General features: G+C 41.4%; 1 protein-coding gene across 1 annotated transcript in view; it reads left to right on the plus strand.

The window, feature by feature from the left end:
- The window catches only part of LAMA5 (laminin subunit alpha 5), a 347,753-nt gene that overhangs the window by 23,541 nt on the left and 305,520 nt on the right, over positions 1–18,692 (plus strand). The window lies entirely within an intron of this gene.

An 18,692-nucleotide genomic window follows, 5' to 3' on the forward strand; every position in this document is an offset into this window, starting at 1 on the left:
TTACCATCAACTATACATAGAACAATGTATGAAAATGGGCAGCATGTGGTTGAAGTATCTCACCATATTTAGTCTCGCCCCGAAGGGGATGCAAAAGTATTGCAATGCCCCTGTGTGTGTTTGTGTGTGCGTGCATGCGTGTGTGTGCGTTCCTCCGCGTCTGTATATTTTTGCTTTAAAAATGGTTTTCTCTGCAACTGCTTGACTGATCAATACAAAATTTAAACATCGGAGGATAATATTTTATTGCTAAATCTGATGTCAGAGGTGACATGGTATGGCAGCCATATTGGATGAAAAAAAAAAAATTGGTTAATCAGGAAAAACAAATCTCCAAAACCGGTCAACGAAAAAAATTGAAACTTCGCAAATGTCATCAACTCCCCCATGGGTATACAACAGGCATTTTAAGGCCATTTCCCCTGCTGGAGCGGGGGTTAGCCTTGCGGTCCCCATGACAATGTTCTCCATTTTGCCCTATTTTCTGCATCCCTCCTTGCTAACCCCCTTGCCCGCATTTCTTCTTCCACCATCTTTAGCCAAGTCTTTCTCGGTCTTCCCCGTCCTCTACTTCCTTCTACATTCATTTCCATCACTCTTCTCAACCAGTCACTTTCATCCTTCCTCAACACGTGACCAAACCATCTCAACCTGTTCCTCTTCACAGCATCAATCACAGGCTCTATTCCCATCATCTTTCGCAATTCATCATTTGTCTTCCTCTCTCTCAACGATACTCCGGACATCCACCGAACCATTCGCATTTCCACCCTTTCCAGCCTTCGTTGCTGCTCTACATTCATGACCCATGTCTCGCTCCCATAAATCATAACACTTCTCACACATGCAGCATACACCTTTCCCTTCAGCTTCAACGACACTCCCCTCCTCATCAGCACGCCACTCAGTTCCCGAAATGTCTTCCATGCACATCTCACTCCAGCAGCCATCTCCGAGTGTGATCCACCTTCTCCATTCAGCATGTCTCCGAGGTAGCAAAATGTTTTCACACCTTCCAGCTTTATGCCATCTCCAAGATCTAGCTCAACATTCCCTATATGCGGGTATATAGGGTGATAACAATGAAGTCATCGGTGAAGTTGTATTCCAGCGATAAATTGGTGGAATAAAATACGGTACTTGTCCAAAAAGTCTGAATCTTCATATATCCGATCTATGACCAGATGTGAGTGATTAATTAACCCATGACAATAAACTATGTGGCAATGTCGGGTGCATGGATGATACGGGTATATGGGCCATAATAGTAGCATGTTCAGTGAATGATGGCATTTTTGTTCAGAATAAACATGCGAGGCGAGACGATGCGCTCTACGTGTGTTATAGTTACATCCGCCACCAAAGGTGGATGGAGGTTATGTTTATACCCCCGTCTGTCCGTTTGTCTGTGTGTTTGTTTGTGAACAAGATATCTCAAAAAGTTGTGGACGGATTCGGACGAAATTTGGCAGAGAGGTGTGTGACAAGGACGAAATGATTAGATTTTGGTGAAGATCCGGATTCGGATCCGGTTCGAAGAATTTTAAAAGTGATTCTTCAATATTGGGAGATCGGGCCAAAAACGATACGTAGCAGGATATCTCAAAAAGTTATGGACGGATTTGGACGAAACTTTGTGGACCGGTTGGGTGTTTGACAAGGAAGAATCGATTCGATTTTGGTGAAGATCTGAATATGGATTCGGATAGGATAATTATTTAATTTTTTAAGTGATTCTTCACCATTGGGAGATAGGGACAAAAACGATTCATAGCAGGATATCTCAAAACGTTAAAGACGGATTTGGACGAAACTTGGTGGACAGGTTGTGTGTGTGACAATGAAGTATCGATTCAATTTTGGTGAAGATTCGGAGCCGGATCCGGATCCGGCTAGTAGAATCTTTTAAGTGATTCTTCACCATTGATTGACAAGGCCAACCAGGTGGAGGTATGCTCACGACTGAGTGCCGTTGTAGTTGTACATGTAATATGTGGATTGATTCCGATGGAACGCCTCCCATCTTTACCGTCTCCACGAAGGTGGACGTAGGTTATGTTTTCACCCCTGTTTGTTTGTCTGTCTGTCTGTTTGTTTGTCTCTTTGTCTTTGAACAGAATATCTCATAACGTTGTGGACAGATTCGGATGAATTTTGGGGAACAGGCTGGGTGTGTGAAAAGGACAAATTGATTAGATTTTGGAGACTATCTGATTCTGGATCCGGATACTAGAATTTCTTTAGTGTTTCTTCACCATTGAGATATCGGGCCAAAAACGATATATAGCACGATATCTCAAAAAGTTGCGGACGGATTCTGAAGAAACTTGATGGACAGGTTTGGGTGTCTGACAAGGACGAATCAATTCGATTTTTCAATCAAACCCCTTTAACAGTTTTATTTTCGTTGGATGTAGTGACCAAAACAGAACAATATTCTGGATGATTCCTCACAAAATTCTGATACAATGTTAATAATTAATTAATTAATTCACCTTCATTCAATGAATAAAAAATAATTAATTCACCCCAGATCCACTTTTTAAAAATACTGACTTCTTTCCTTGACATCCTAGCAGTGTCCATGTGTTTTTTTTACCTCTCCCACTCCTCCCCCCCCCTTCCCATGCCTCCCCCCCCAAGCCCTCTCCCTCCCACAGATCTCCCCATGTCCCTGCTCTCCATCTTGTTCTCCCTCTCCCTTTATCATATGTTTTATGTGTCAGTTTGTCTTTTTGTGATCAATGTTAGCTCTTACATGAGCCTCGATCTTGTATACAAAAAAAATACTAGTTCTTTTGATTTATAATTTATCACTCTACAGACACAACATAAACCCTGTTTGCTTTACCTACAACTACCTGGCATTGTCCTGTCTGCTTACCTTCTTCTCCTCCCCCATACATTTTACTACCAGCAGTTCATTCTCCTGTGACACGCTCCAAGATTGTCCCTTGCAATGTGTAATCTCTATTTTCATTATTCTTACCCATCCCTAGTCTGACTCACAGTCTTGTTTGTAATCCCCATTGCTTTGTTTAATTCTCATTCCTCGTCTTGTTTGAAATCTCCATTTCTTTATTCAATTCTGATTCCCAGTCTTGTTTGTAATATCCATTGCTTTGTTTAATTATGGTTGCCAGTCTTGTTTGAAATCTCAATTGCTTTGTTTAATTCTGATTCCAAGTCCTGTTTGTAATCTCCATTGCTTTGCTTAATTTTGATTCCCAGTCGTGTTTGTAATCTTTATTTCTTTGTTTAATTATGATTCCCAGTCGTGTTTGTAATCTTTATTTCTTTGTTTAATTATGATTCCCATTCATGTTTGTAATCTTTATTTCTTTGTTTAATTATGATTCCCATTCGTGTTTGTAATCTTTATTTTTTTGTTTAATTACGATTCCCATTCGTGTTTGTAATCTTTATTTCTTTGTTTAATTATGATTCCCATTCGTGTTTGTAATCTTTATTTCTTTGTTTAATTATGATTCCCATTTGTGTTTGTAATCTTTATTTCTTTGTTTAATTATGATTCCCATTCGTGTTTGTAATCTTTATTTCTTTGTTTAATTATGATTCCCATTCGTGTTTGTAATCTTTAATTCTTTGTTTAATTATGATTCCCATTTGTGTTTGTAATCTTTATTTCTTTGTTTAGTTATGATTCCCATTCGTGTTTGTAATCTTTAATTCTTTGTTTAATTATGATTCCCATTTGTGTTTGTAATCTTTATTTCTTTGTTTAATTATGATTCCCATTCATGTTTGTAATCTTTATTTCTCTGTTTAATTATGATTCCCATTCGTGTTTGTAATCTTTATTTCTTTGTTTAATTATGATTCCCATTCGTGTTTGTAATCTTTATTTCTTTGTTTAATTATGATTCCCATTCGTGTTTGTAATCTTTATTTCTTTGTTTAATTACGATTCCCAGTCTTGTTTGTAATCGTTATTTCTTTGTTTAATTATGATTCCCAGTCTTGTTTGTAATCTCCATTGCTTTGTTTAATTATGATTCCCAGTCGTGTTTGTAATCTTTATTCCTTTGTTTTATTATGATTCCCATTCGTGTTTGTAATCTTTAATTCTTTGTTTAATTATGATTCCCATTTGTGTTTGTAATCTTTAATTCTTTGTTTAATTATGATTCCCATTCGTGTTTGTAATCTTTATTTCTTTGTTTAATTATGATTCCCATTCGTGTTTGTAATCTTTAATTCTTTGTTTAATTATGATTCCCATTCGTGTTTGTAATCTTTAATTCTTTGTTTAATTATGATTCCCATTTGTGTTTGTAATCTTTATTTCTTTGTTTAATTATGATTCCCATTCATGTTTGTAATCTTTATTTCTTTGTTTAATTATGATTCCCATTCGTGTTTGTAATCTTTATTTCTTTGTTTAATTATGATTCCCATTCGTGTTTGTAATCTTTATTTCTTTGTTTAATTACGATTCCCAGTCTTGTTTGTAATCTTTATTTCTTTGTTTAATTATGATTCCCATTCGTGTTTGTAATCGTTATTTCTTTGTTTAATTATGATTCCCAGTCTTGTTTGTAATCTCCATTGCTTTGTTTAATTATGATTCCCAGTCGTGTTTGTAATCTTTATTCCTTTGTTTTATTATGATTCCCAGTCTTTGTAATCTTGATTTTTTTTGGTTTAATTATGATTCCCATTCGTGTTTGTAATCTTTATTTCTTTGTTTCATTATGATTCCCAGTCTTGTTTGTAATCTTTATTTCTTTGTTTAATTATGATTCCCAGTCGTGTTTGTAATCTTTATTTCTTTGTTTAATTATGATTCCCAGTCTTTGTAATCTTGATTTTTTTTGGTTTAATTATGATTCCCATTCGTATTTGTAATCTTTATTTCTTTGTTTCATTATGATTCCCAGTCTTTGTAATCTTTATTTTTTTTGTTTAATTTTGATTGCCAGTCGTGTTTGTGATGTTTATTTTTGGGTTTTAATTATGATTCCCATTTGTGGTTGTAATCTTTATTTCTTTGTTTAATTATGATTCCCATGAATCGTGTTTGTAATCTTTATTTCTTTGCTTAATTATGATTCCCATTCGTGTTTGTAATCTTTATTTCTTTGTTTAATTATGATTCCCATTCGTGTTTGTAATCTTTGTTTAATTACGATTCCCATTCGTGGTTGTAATCTTTATTTTTTGGTTTATTATGATTCCCATTCGTGTTTGTAATCTTTATTTCTTTGTTTAATTATGATTCCCATTTGTGGTTGTAATCTTTATTTCTTTGTTTAATTATGATTCCCATTCGTGGTTGTAATCTTTATTTCTTTGTTTAATTATGATTCCCATTCGTGTTTGTAATTATTTCTTTGTTTAATTATGATTCCCATTCATGTTTGTAATCTTTCTTTCTTTGTTTAATTATGATTCCCATTCGTGTTTGTAATCTTTATTTCTTTGTTTCATTATGATTCCCAGTCTTTGTAATCTTTATTTTTTTGTTTAATTTTGATTCCTAGTCGTGTTTGTAATGTTTATTTTTTGGTTTAATTATATTTCCCATTCGTGTTTGTAATCTTTATTTCTTTGTTTAATTACGATTCCCATTCGTGTTTGTAATCTTTATTTCTTTGTTTAATTATGATTCCCATTCGTGTTTGTAATCTTTATTTCTTTGTTTAATTATGATTCCCATTCGTGTTTGTAATCTTTATTTCTTTGTTTAATTACGATTCCCATTCGTGTTTGTAATCTTTATTTCTTTGTTTAATTACGATTCCCATTCGTGTTTGTAATCTTTATTTCTTTGTTTAATTATGATTCCCATTCGTGTTTGTAATCTTTATTTCTTTGTTTAATTACGATTCCCATTCGTGTTTGTAATCTTTATTTCTTTGTTTAATTACGATTCCCATTCGTGTTTGTAATCTTTATTTCTTTGTTTAATTACGATTCCCATTCGTGTTTGTAATCTTTATTTCTTTGTTTAATAATGATTCCCATTCGTGGTTGTAATCTTTATTTCTTTGTTTAATAATGATTCCCATTCGTGGTTGTAATCTTTATTTCTTTGTTTAATAATGATTCCCATTCGTGGTTGTAATCTTTATTTCTTTGTTTAATAATGATTCCCATTCGTGGTTGTAATCTATATTTTTTGGTTTATTATGATTCCCATTCGTGTTTGTAATCTTTATTTTTTGGTTTATTATGATTCCCATTCGTGTTTGTAATCTTTATTTCTTTGTTTAATAATGATTCCAGTCGTGTCCAAAGGTAGCTGTTCTCTTTATCCACTGAGAGTCTCCAAAGGCCAGTGGTTATTGCTCGTGATGGAATGTTTTGTTTTTCACTTGCTGTCTAGGAATGTGTTTTATCTCCATCAGTACTGATAAGCAGAGGCACCTGGTTCAGGAATTTTCATTTGTTCTTGAAAGCAAGGATTATATCTGTCCAATGGATTTATCTGGCTGTAACCTGCAGTGCAGTGAAGTTAAATACCATGTCCTTCAACAAAGATTGCTAGGAATCACACGATTAGGGATAAAGGTGGAAGAAAAGATTACTCATGAGGGAAAGATTTCATTCTCAACATGCTTTCAATCCCGGGATTTGCCACCTGATACCGAGCTCGCCATCATGCTTTGTAGGAAAACTTTAATTTCCACTTTCCTTCTCTCTGATAAGTTTCTTTGAAATGTTTGCAGTGGAATGCAATCCTGCAGGAAAGGGCAGTTTGCTTGGTCATTGCTTTTTCTGTGCTGTGCCTGAAGATGGTGTCTTGTGCCGACTCAATTAACCTCGAGCACGCACGTGAGTGTATTCAGCAGCACAGCGACGCTTCCAGAAATGATGCAACCAGCAGCCACAGGCTGCATGCAAAGCAACATAATTGCTATGCGGTGTGCAGCGTATCGATGTAGATGATGTGCGGACGACGACCAGATCAAAAATCCTACAGAAAACCAATAGGACAAATCCCATAAAAATCCCATAGGAAATTGGACCAGTAGGATCTACTGGTTTCAATAATGAAAGTGGAATACTGGACCAGTAGAAAATACCAATAAAAAAAAATAGTAGGTTAATGGGACCAGTGGAAGACCAATAGAATACCAATATATAAATGAACAGGATTGAAACAAAAAACAAAATATAATTTGTTTTGTTGTTTATAACAAAATATAATTAAAGTATTTTGTTTGGTCTGTGGGTTTTCAGACCAGTTCGCTCTAATGGATTCTTCAGGACCAGTTTAACTTAAAGGTTCCTATTGGTTTCTATGGGTATTACAGACCAGTTGCATCTCATGGTTTATATTTGTTTCAACCAAATCTGGTTCAGTTTCTACTGGGAACTCTACAGGTTCCTGTATAAACCAATATAAACCGTGGTTTCCAATAGAGACCCATAGAAATGTCCTACTGGTCTCTATTGTTTCCTATGGGATTTTCGACCTGGGCATGCAGATGATGTGTTGATGTTAAGTTGAAAACAAAGTTGTAGATCGGCGTTAGTTAAGTAAAGTAATAATTCAATTGAATTAGGGTGTGAATTATTGTTATTATTGGTCTATTATTGGTCTGCAGTAATTATTGGTCAAATGACTAGGTTTCCTTGTTTCCCTTTTATTACCTCCACCACCAAAGGTGGAAGGAGGTTATATTTTCACCCCTGTCTGTTTGTTTGTCTGTTTGTGTGTAGGGTATTTCAAAAGGTTGTTAACACATTTCGGACGAAACTTGGCGGACACGTTGGGTGTGTGACAAAGATGAATTGATTCAATTTTGGTCAAGATCCGAATTTGGATCCGATAGCAGAATTTTTAATTTTTAAAGGGGAATCTGAACGCTCAGACCACCACAATGCTAATCTATCCCTTGATACCATACAAAATAAGATATATGATGTCTTTTTCCGATTTCCGATTTCGAAAGTGGGTAATTGTCTTTTTCCGATTTATAAAGTGGGTCATTTTGTGATTAAAAGTCGAAATATTCTTCTACTTCACAATTATCCGTGACGTCACACCAGGAAATCGACCGCCAAATCCGTACTGTTTGTCGGTTATATTGCGGTACAATTCAACTCAAACGGCAAATAATTTTCGAATTTCTACAAATATGCTGCGTTGATGCGTCCGTGGTGGTTGTAGTAAAACAAAGCGAGATGGTTTAATTCTACACCAATGGCTGAAAGATCTGAGGCTTGCCAGAAATACCCGAGTGTGGATTGGGCCTACAAAATGTTTGCCTTTGTGCTCAGAATATTTTACAGAGCACTGTTATGACACCAGTGATGGCTAGATGTTGTGGTTATCATTTTCACCGCAATTAAGAGAGGATTACGTTCTGTGTCGTGTGTGCCGTATCTGTGCTGTGTCCGTGCTGTGGCATGCCGTATTTCTTCTGGAATAATATAACTGATTAATTAATTAATATAAAACCACTGATAAACCGTCAATTGAACGGGAAAAACAAAACCAATTTGTTGTGAGCATGGGACCGGCTTTTTCATATGCACTACTAACATCGCCATCTTCACTAACACCATCTTCGTCTGAATCGCTCGCACAAGGCTTGAAACAATTCGGCTCCATAATTCCCCCGAAAGCGTTTCCATTACCAATTTTGTCTCCAATCGTTTCTTCAAAATCCCACTGATCAGTTTCAACATACCAAGAACCTTCAGAGTTGCTAATGATGGTGGAATCAGTATCGGAATCCGAGCTTGACATGCACTGTTCTCTATGTAAACCGTCATTTGGATGACAGTGAGTTCATAGTGTGACGTCACGGGCGAAATCGAAAATCGACACTTTCGGCCTTTTTTCGAAACTGGATGATTGGCAAAAAAAATTCAAGAAATTTTCCCCTTTAAAATTAGACCGTGATAATGATTTGCCGAAAACAAAATAGTGTTTGGGTTCCACTTTAAAATGATTCTTCACCATTGAGAGATGGAGGCAAATATATAGCATGATATCTCAAAAAGTTGTGGGTGAGTTATGACAACTTGATGGATGAGTTGGTGCAGTGACAAGAAAAGGCCGATGAAATTTTGGTTCAGATCAGGGTCCAGATCCGGCCTATCAGTTGGATATAAAACATAAACTAATGTGCCTGGCAGAAGTGTGCACTCTGCCAAGTGTCCTTCTAGTAGTTTCTAATATTAGTGGAGCTTGTCCGTAAATCACATGTAGGACAAAGACATTAATAGACATCAATGTACGGTATTTTAACAAGAATTACAGCATCATTTGTAGACATTCAACAAACACACTTGAAATCGGCTTCCTTAAATCATTAGCCAAGAGTTTAGATGAGAATGCTTTCGGAAGATCCATATTCGACAATGAAGGCACCACAAACTTTGATTGCTACCCGGCAGACAAGGCTTGGGTATGACGTTTCCGACACTGGGTAATCGTCATCCGCAACTGTGCAGATATCATTTTTGGGTTTTGAGCAGTCTCCCAAGGGGAAAGGGGGTATCACGTGATTATAATATGCACACGGAGACCTATTATCATGGCGAACTATTCGCTTGGTTGAACGGTCCCAATTGTATAACTTGAACCTTTTTCTGCTGGGTGGTTGAACACGTCGGTGGCACTTTCATTCTTAAACCAGACCTTGAATGCTCGGGCAATCGGATAAGTAATCAGGCAATAAGACTGCTAAAACAGAGGAAGATTGTGAAACCATACTCGTCTTTCGAAGTAACGTAATCTTCCCCAGAATGCTCGGTGTGCATGCTCTGAAATCCCGAGAGACGGCGATGTTCCCATCTACAGTGCATTCAGAAAGTATTCAGACCCCTTCACTATTTTCACATTTTGTTATGTTGCAGCCTTATGCTGAAATCGTTTAAATTCATTTTTTCCCTCATCAATCTGCACTCAATACCCCATAATGACAAAGAGAAAACAGGATTTTAGAGAGTTTTGCAAATTTATTAAAAATAAAAAAACGGAAATATCACATTGTAGCGGCTGCCGCTGGGTGTTCACAATCGCCTTGCACCTATCAAGGACGCGGAGCGATCACCATGCCGGGCTCGTCCAGGACGCCCGGGCAGGCTCGCCCTCAACTTGCCAGGCCGCAGCCAGGACGCTGGGCCACGCCCCCTGGCGCCGGGCCTGGGCAAACCCCCTGGGTTAATAGATATATATTGCTGACCGATAAACGGGTTTTCAGAGTGCCTGAGTGTTTGATTTCAATAAAGCAACTCAGATGAATTCCAGCTTTTTGTCGCGTCCATTCTTCCGATCGACGTGGGAGCCCCAGCTCCTTCATTCGTGCCCGACGCTACCAGTCCCTGGTCCGCAGCTCACCAGCGCTCGGACCTCCAGGAGGCCGCCCGACGGTTTGCCCCCGTGCCAACATCCCACCACGGTGACCCCCAGTCCTACGTCCCCCCAGCACTCCGCACAGCGGAGTATGTTTTTGTGCGTCACGACGCACATCGGTGGCCACTCCAGCCGCCGTACGACGGGCCCTTCCGGGTGCTGCGACGGGACGACAAGTCGTTCGTCATCGACATCGGCGGCAGGTCGGACCGGATTGCAGTGGACGGCCTCAAGCCGGCGCACGTGGACGTCGACCACCCACCACGGGTGGCCCTTCCGCCGCGGCGAGGCCGCCCCCCGTCCACGGTGCCCCCCACTCGACCGCCCACCACCTCACCGGACCCCCTCCCACGACCCGCCAGGGGTCGCTTCGGCCGGGTCATCAGGACCCCCCTCAAATTGACCCTGCCGGTGCAAGTCGATTCTGGGGGGACGTGTGTAGCGGCTGCCGCTGGGTGTTCACAATCGCCTTGCACCTATCAAGGACGCGGAGCGATCACCATGCCGGGCTCGTCCAGGACGCCCGGGCAGGCCCGCGCTCAACTTGCCAGGCCTCGGTCGGGACGCCCGGGCATGCCCGGGCATGCCCGGGCAGGCTCGCCCTCAACTTGCCAGGCCGCAGCCAGGACGCTGGGCCACGCCCCCTGGCGCCGGGCCTGGGCAAACCCCCTGGGTTAATAGATATATATTGCTGACCGATAAACGGGTTTTCAGAGTGCCTGAGTGTTTGATTTCAATAAAGCAACTCAGATGAATTCCAGCTTTTTGTCGCGTCCATTCTTCCGATCGACGTGGGAGCCCCAGCTCCTTCAACATTGACATAAGTATTCATACCCTTTGCTATGACACTTGAAATTTAGCTCAGGTCCCTCCCATTTCTCTTGATCATCTTTGAGATGTTTCTACACCTTGATTGGAGTCCACCTGTGGTAAATTCAATTGATTGGACATGATTTGGAAAGGCACACACCTGTCTATATAAGGTCTCACAGCTGACAATGCATATTGGAGCAAAAACCAAGCCATGAGGTCAAAGGAACTGCCTGCAGAGCTCAGAGACAGGATTGTGTCGAGGCACAGATCTGGGGAAGCCTACAAAAAAAACCTCTGCTGCATTGAAGGTTCCCAAGAGCACAGTGGCCTCCATAATTCTTAAATGGATGAAGTTTGGAACAACCAGGACTCTTCCTGGAGCTGGCCGCCCGGCCAAACTGAGCATTCGGGGGAGAAGGGCCTTGGTAAGAGAGGTGACCAAGAACCCGATGGTCACTCTGGCTGAGCTCCCGAGATCCGATGTGGAGATGGGAGAAACTTCCAGAAGGGCAACCATCACTGCAACACTCCACCGATCTGGGCTTTATGGCAGAGTGGCCAGACGGAAGCCTCTCCTCAGTGAAAGACACATGAAAGCCCGCTTGGAGTTTGCAAAAAAGCACCTAAGGGACTCTCAGACTGAGAAACAAGATTCTTTGGTCTGATGAAACCAAGATTGAACTGTTTGGCTTCCGTCTGGCCACTCTGCCATAAAGCCCAGATCGGTGGAGTGTTGTAGTGATGGTTGCCCTTCTGGAAGTTTCTCCCATCTCCACACAGGATCTCTGGAGCTCAGCCAGAGTGACCATCAGGTACCATTATTTATTTATTTTCATTATTAATTATTTATTTATTTTATTTCTCATCTGGGCAATATCTCAGGCGCCTTTTGATCAAGGAAGCTGATATTTGGACATGACAATGATGAAGTGATTTGGCTGTAAAGGGTATTTTTGAGTTATTGATTAAGTAATTAATCTATTAATAATTTAATTATTCAATGAATGACTTTTTTTTTCTTTTTTTTTAAGTTACAGATTCGGATGACATGGTGGTGGTTTATGTATTCTATTAGCCAATTGATTAACTATTTAATTTTTTTATGATTATTATTTATTTATCTTTTATTGATTTTAATTATGCAATTAATCAATTATTGTACATTTCTCCCCCCAAATACAGTCGATGAGCTGCCCCGCGGTATTGCCGGGTGCCATTGGCGCCCCGGCAATGCCACGCTGTAGGATATTTAATGATTTGGCATGGGGGCAGTGTACTTTAAATGTATCTGTACTTGTTGTTTATTTGGATTTCACAAGTATCGTGCCATGCACGACATCTTTCTTGTTTGTCTGTGTTTATGAGCACGATATCTCAAAAATTTATGGACGGTCTCAGGCGAAACATTAAGTAGACAGGTTGGGTGTGTGTCAAGGGCAAATAGATTCGATTTTGGATCAGGTCCGAATGCCAATCCGGCCTCTCAGTGGGATACAAAACGTAAACTGTTCATCTCGGTGGAGGTGTGCGCTCTTCCAAGTGCACGTTCTAGTTCAGTTAGGTCCTCATTCATTCTATGTTCTAACTCCTCCTCGAGCCTCGACTTTTTAAACAAAAATAATAGAATGAATGAATGAATGATTCAACTTGTCAATGTGTTAAAGAGGTAAATGATGTATGAAATACACTAATCAATGTGAATTTGAGGACTGCAATGAACACGCAGGAGAGGTACAAGGGTAGGGAGAGTTTTTACCATTTTGCTTTTGTAATATGTGGATACGTTTGTCGTATTGTGGTGCACAGTGTGAAAGGCAAAGATGGGTGGAGTATGTTGAATGGGATTAGGAAAGGCTTGCGTATTGTTATGTTAGGCTTGAAACAATCGCACTATTCATGGAGGATAAGCTGGAGTAAGTCCACATGAAATTCCAAATCCACTTGCACTGTGTCGAGGATGAAGGATGACCTCTGACCTCTGCACCTGCAGATCTGAGGATCGACATGCTGGTTGGGGATTTAGCCTTTAAAATGCTATTCTTTTCTTCCAAATCAATTGCATGGGGTTTTAGTTGAGGTCGGTCATACTGTTGACGAGCAAGTTGAACATGAAGAGCTTTTCGCTCAAGTGTTTACCATCGACCATGGACACCGCTAAGCGTGTAAGAGCAGAAACTTGTGTGCATGAAAAAAAAAAAGAGATCCTCTCCGAGCTTTGGCAAGGATGTGCTAGGTGGAGCGGGGAAATTTACCAATTTTCTCTGAACACAAAGCGTTCTTCCGTCCCGAGGTGCTCTCTCGGACGCGCAACGAGCTTGGCACGGTTTTCTTGGCCGTCGGACAAACAAGCTTTGACAATAATGCTTCCTCGAGGCGGCGGCTCATTGGGAAGACGGCACTTTGTGTAGAGCAGGAGGCAAGGGATATAACGCACAATTTGTATTGCCTCCCTCGAGACAAGCCTACGCATGTACCCTCAACCCAGCGTGTCCTCCTTCACTCAAACGCAAAGTCTAGGGTTCGGCCCTTCCGCTGCCCGCTGCGCTCGTCTGATTGTGCAGCTGCTTGCCCTCTTCTCCAAGCTTTGAAAGACGACTGATAGTCACAGGGATGTTCTCGGTCATCCTTTTGTAATTCATGATGTAAACGGTCTTGCTCACCCCTAAATTATGAGGTACGGCTGTTAACATTCCTCCTGCCTCACCTGATATCCACGGGAGTCGGTGAAGCCTCCGGCCACATGACAGTGCTTCAAAGGGCCCTTTTGGCTTCGAAGGACCGGATCGGGCCACACGGGATCAAGCAGATGCCCGTCATGATGGCCGTAACGTCCCTACACCGTTACTTGTGCTGGCCCAGTTTTGGGGAGGACGAGCAGCACTTTGACTAAGGACGTTTTAGGTGACTAGTGTCAAGGAATTTTGTAGGAGGACATTGGAAATGTGGAATCCAGAATGCGCTTGTGCGAGCGTTGGAGAATTCGTCTTTTAGCTGCTGCTCTGCGGTGCTGCTTTGCGGTGCTGCTCTGCGGTGCTGCCCTGCCCCGATACATGTTTTGTCTCCTCTCTCGCTCTCTTGCTCTCTCGCTTGCTCTCTCTCTCTCTCGCTTGCTCTCCCCCTCTCTCTCTCTCCCCCTCTCTCTCTCTCTCCTCCTCTCCCTCTCTCCCTCCCCCCCTCTCGCTTGCTCTCCCCCTCTCTCTCTCCCCCTCTCTCTCTCCCCCTCTCTCTCTCTCCTCTCTCTCTCTCTCTCTCTCTCTCTCTCTCTCTCTCTCACTCTCACTCTCACTCTCACTCTCTCCTTCCACACAATTGCATTTCATCATGTCTTGGCCTTGTGATGTGAGGGAATTGTGTGACGTTAGCGGACCAACTCGACAACTCAGTGCATTGAAGTTGATGAAAATACCTCTGTACGCCACTCATGCGAACCATTTGACTCGTGCCAGTTACAATATTGATCTGGTGTTTAGTCCCGATTAGAATAGGCTTTTGCCCCTTTACCCTTGTTGGCAATAAATCTTCCCATACCAATTAAGTTTACTGCGCTCGCTGCCATCTCGGGATCGCATCTTCGCTGCATGTCCAGGAAATCCTAAAATTCCTTTCTTGGTAGAACAGTCAAACGGGGCTCTTTGTTTTCTCTGATGTCCCCCACACCCAAGATAGGTTTAATTAATTCATGAAACCTCAGGAATGAAACAATGACAACAGTCTTTTCCCCAAGTCTCCACCTTGATACTCTGTATCCCTGTGTTTTTCACTGCAAAGTAGAGAAAAAAGCAAAATGCTCTTTCCTTCTTGGTTTATCTTCCTTTGCCTCAGTGTATTTAAGCAAGTCAGTATCTGCTTCTCTTTCCTTTGATTGGCCGATCCAATCTGACATCACTCATATTTTGCTTATTCTTTGAATAGATGCCTGTGTGTACGTACATTGCCTTCAGAAAGTATTCACACCCCTTGACGTTTTCACATTTTGTTGTGTTACAGCCTGAATTTTAAATGGATGAAATTGACATTTTTTGTCACTGATCTACACATAATATCTCATAATGTCAAAGTGGATTTTTTTGAGCAATCTTAACAAAATAATTTAAAATGATATACAGAAATATGTAAGTTTTTCTTTTTCTTTTTCTTTTTTGTATACAAGATCGAGGCTCGTGTAAGAGCTAACATTAATGACAAAAAAACAAATGGACACATAAGACGAAATAAAGGGAGTGTCAGACAAGATGGGGAGAGAGGGGGAACACGCAAGTACAACATTTGAGAGCAGGGACATCGGGAGATCTGTGGGAGGGAGAGGGCTTGGGTTGAGGAGACGTGGGAAGGGGGGTGGGGGGTGGGAGAGGTAAAAAAAAAAAACACAGGGACACTGCTAGGACTTTCAGGAAAGAAGTTGGTCTTTCAGAAAAGTAGATCTGGGGTGTATTAACAGGGGTAGAGAAGATCAAGGTTTTGGATGGTGGTGAACAGCTGTTTTAAACACCTGGACAGAGAAGTAGGATTGAAGAGAGTGAGGGAGTTTGTTCCAGAGGTGGGAGAAAAGAAGAATGAAAGAGTGAGGGTGAGCAGAGAGTCTTGATTTTGGCAGTTTTACCAGAAGAGGGTTGCAGGCAGATCTTGTACGACCTGGAGGAGTATTTGGGGGATAGAGCACAGACAGGGCTGGGGGAGCAAGGCCAGAGAGGAGTCAGTGGAAGACAGAAAGACCACCAACCTGCCGGCGGTGAGTGAGTGAAAGGCCCTCAGAATCAGCTTCATCACGGCAGATTCCAATGATTCTGAAAGCTTTGGTTTCAACAGCGAGAAGCCGAGCTAGGTGTGAGGCAGGAGCACCAGCCCAGAGGGGAGAGCACTATTTCATTGAGCTGCGGATGTAAGCCTTGTAGGTGGTGAGGAGCTCAGGTGTGCCAAGGAAGGACTTCGCACGATGGAGAATGCCCAGTCGGTGACTGGCTTTGGAGGCCAGCTTGGAAATGTGTTTTTCCCAGGAAAGATCATGGCAGATTGTGAGACCCAAGAGATTGAGTGACAGAACTTCTTGGAGAGGGTTGTTGAGAAAGTCGATGGGAGGGTTGTCCAGACGGTCTTTTCGAAGAGACGTAGTGAGCGTGTGAGATTTGTCAGGATTGAAAGTCATGTTCCACTTGTTTGATCATTCTGTGATTTCTTCCAGGTCTGCATAGAGTGAGGAGGCTGCAGACTGCCAATCTGAGGGATGAGGTGTGGAGCGGCGGAGAGTGAAGTCATCAGCAAGGAGACAGACAGGATTTTCCTGAGCAAAAGTATTCAACCCCCTGAGTCAATACTTTGTAGAAGCGCCTTTGGCAGCGATTCCAGCTTCGAGTCTTCTTGGGTATGTCTGTATCAGCTTTGCACATCTTGATTTGAGGAGTTTCTCCCATTCTTCCTTGCACATTTGATCAAGCTCCGTCAAGTTAGATGGGGAGCTTCGGTGAACAGCAATCTTCAAGTCTTTAGACCGATTCTCAATAGGGTTCAAGTCTACGCTTTGGCTGGGCCACTCAAGGACTTTCACATTCTTGTTCTGAAGCCATTCCAGTGTTTCTTTGACTGCATGCTTGGGGTCATTTTCCTGTTGGAACGTAAATCTTTGCCGAGTGTAAGGTCTTTTGCATTCTGAAGCAGGTGTTCCTCATGGATTTACCTGTACTTGGCTCAATTCATTGTTCCCTCTGTCCTTACAAGTCTCCCAGTCCTTGCTGCTGAAAAGCATCCCCATAGCATGATGGTGATAGGTGGGTGAAGAGCTGGGCTGGGGTTAAGCCAGAAGTAGGGCTTTGCATTCAGGCTGGAGTTCAATTTTCATCTCATCAGACCACAGAATCGTTTGCCTCATGCCCTCAGAGTCTTTCACGTACCTTTTTGCAAACTCCAGGTGTGCTATCATGTGTCTTTTTCTCAGCAGTGGCTTCCGTCTTGATACTCTCCCATAAAGCTTAGATTTGTGAAGTGCTGCAGAGACTGTTGTCCTTCCGGCAGGTTCTCCCATCTCAGTCAAGGAACTCTAATCTGACAGAGTGGTGATTGGGTTCTTGGTCACCTCCCTGACCAAGGTCCTTCTTGCCCCGTTGCTCAGTTTGGTCGGATGGCCAGCTTCAGGAAGAGCCTGGGTCGTTCCATATTGTTTCCTTTTTCTAATGATGGAGCTCACTTTGTTCTTGGGAACTTTCAGCACTCTAGAAATCGTTTCATACCCTTCCCCAGATCTTTGCCTCCTCACAATTCTATCTCGGAGTTGTACGGACAATTCCTTGGACTTCATGGTAGAGTTTCTGCTCTGACATGTACTGTCAACTGTGGAACCTTGTATAGAAAGGTGTGTTTCTTTCTAAATCATGTCCAATCAATTGAATTGGACACAGGTGTACTCGAATCAAGTTGTAGAGATATCTCTAGGATGATCAAAGGATTATGAGGTATTATGTGTTCATCAATGACAAAAAAAATCGCAATTTAATCCATTTTAAATTGAGGCTGAAACACAACACAATGTGAAAAAAGTCAAGGAGTGTGAATACTTTCTGAAGGCACTGTATCACCATTCAACTCAACTACAGAACACTTTCTAAGGCTCTTCATGACTTTGTATGTCAAGGTTGTCAAGTCAGAATGTTCAAGTTTTTTTGACAATGTTTTATTTGTGCCTAAAAACAGCTCTAAATGACGTAATTGTGGCGTATTTTTTCACATATTCACCCATCTGTTCCATTTGAGTAAAATAGTGGAAAAGCTGCAGAAGTGAATTGTTTGACACCTGTTGACAAGTACTTTCCTTGTAATAATTGGGTTTATGAGTAGTGACATCATCAGTGGTCAAATGACATCACTGGTGGTCAAAGCTTAAAAACCAGGTTGAACACCCTGATGTGAATGTTTGAGACCTGTGTGTCAAAGTTCTAAGAATGTGTCAAGTTTTCTGATTGAAATGAACTTTTGTTTTTCTTTGTTTTTGGTACAGTTTATTTCATGATTAAATAATAATAAAAAAATCCTTGCATGGGTTGGGATATGGTTATGGGGTATACCACATTTTTAGTGTAAATGGGAGATGTACAGAACCCTGATTCACCTTGAAGGGAACGAACCTGTCGTGTTTCGATCCTTCATCCACAGATGAGTAAGTCCTCATGCAAGGCAAGCCTTACATGTAACTTTGGATTGGTTTGTTAGTGTTTCAATAGGAAACCCCGGCTCATGTTGCAGCGCACCTAGCTTCAAATCTCAGGGAATCTGGGCCAAATGTCAGGGAACCTGGGTCCAAATCTCAGAGAATCTTGGTCCAAATACTTGAAAACCTGGGTCCAAATCTCAGGGAACCTGGGTCCAAATCTCAGGGAACCTGGGATCAAATCTCAGGGAACCTGGGATCAAATCTCAGGGAACCTGGGTTCAAATCTCAGGGAACCTGTGTTAAAATCTCAGGGAACCTGGGTCCAAATCTCAGGGAACCTGGGTCCAAATCTCAGGGAACCCTGGGATCAAAATCTCAGGGAACCTGGGTCCAAATCTCAGGGAA

This window comes from Myxine glutinosa, chromosome 5 (assembly GCF_964187855.1).
Source record: "Myxine glutinosa chromosome 5, kmMyxGlut1.1, whole genome shotgun sequence".
Classification (NCBI taxonomy): domain Eukaryota; kingdom Metazoa; phylum Chordata; class Myxini; order Myxiniformes; family Myxinidae; genus Myxine; species Myxine glutinosa.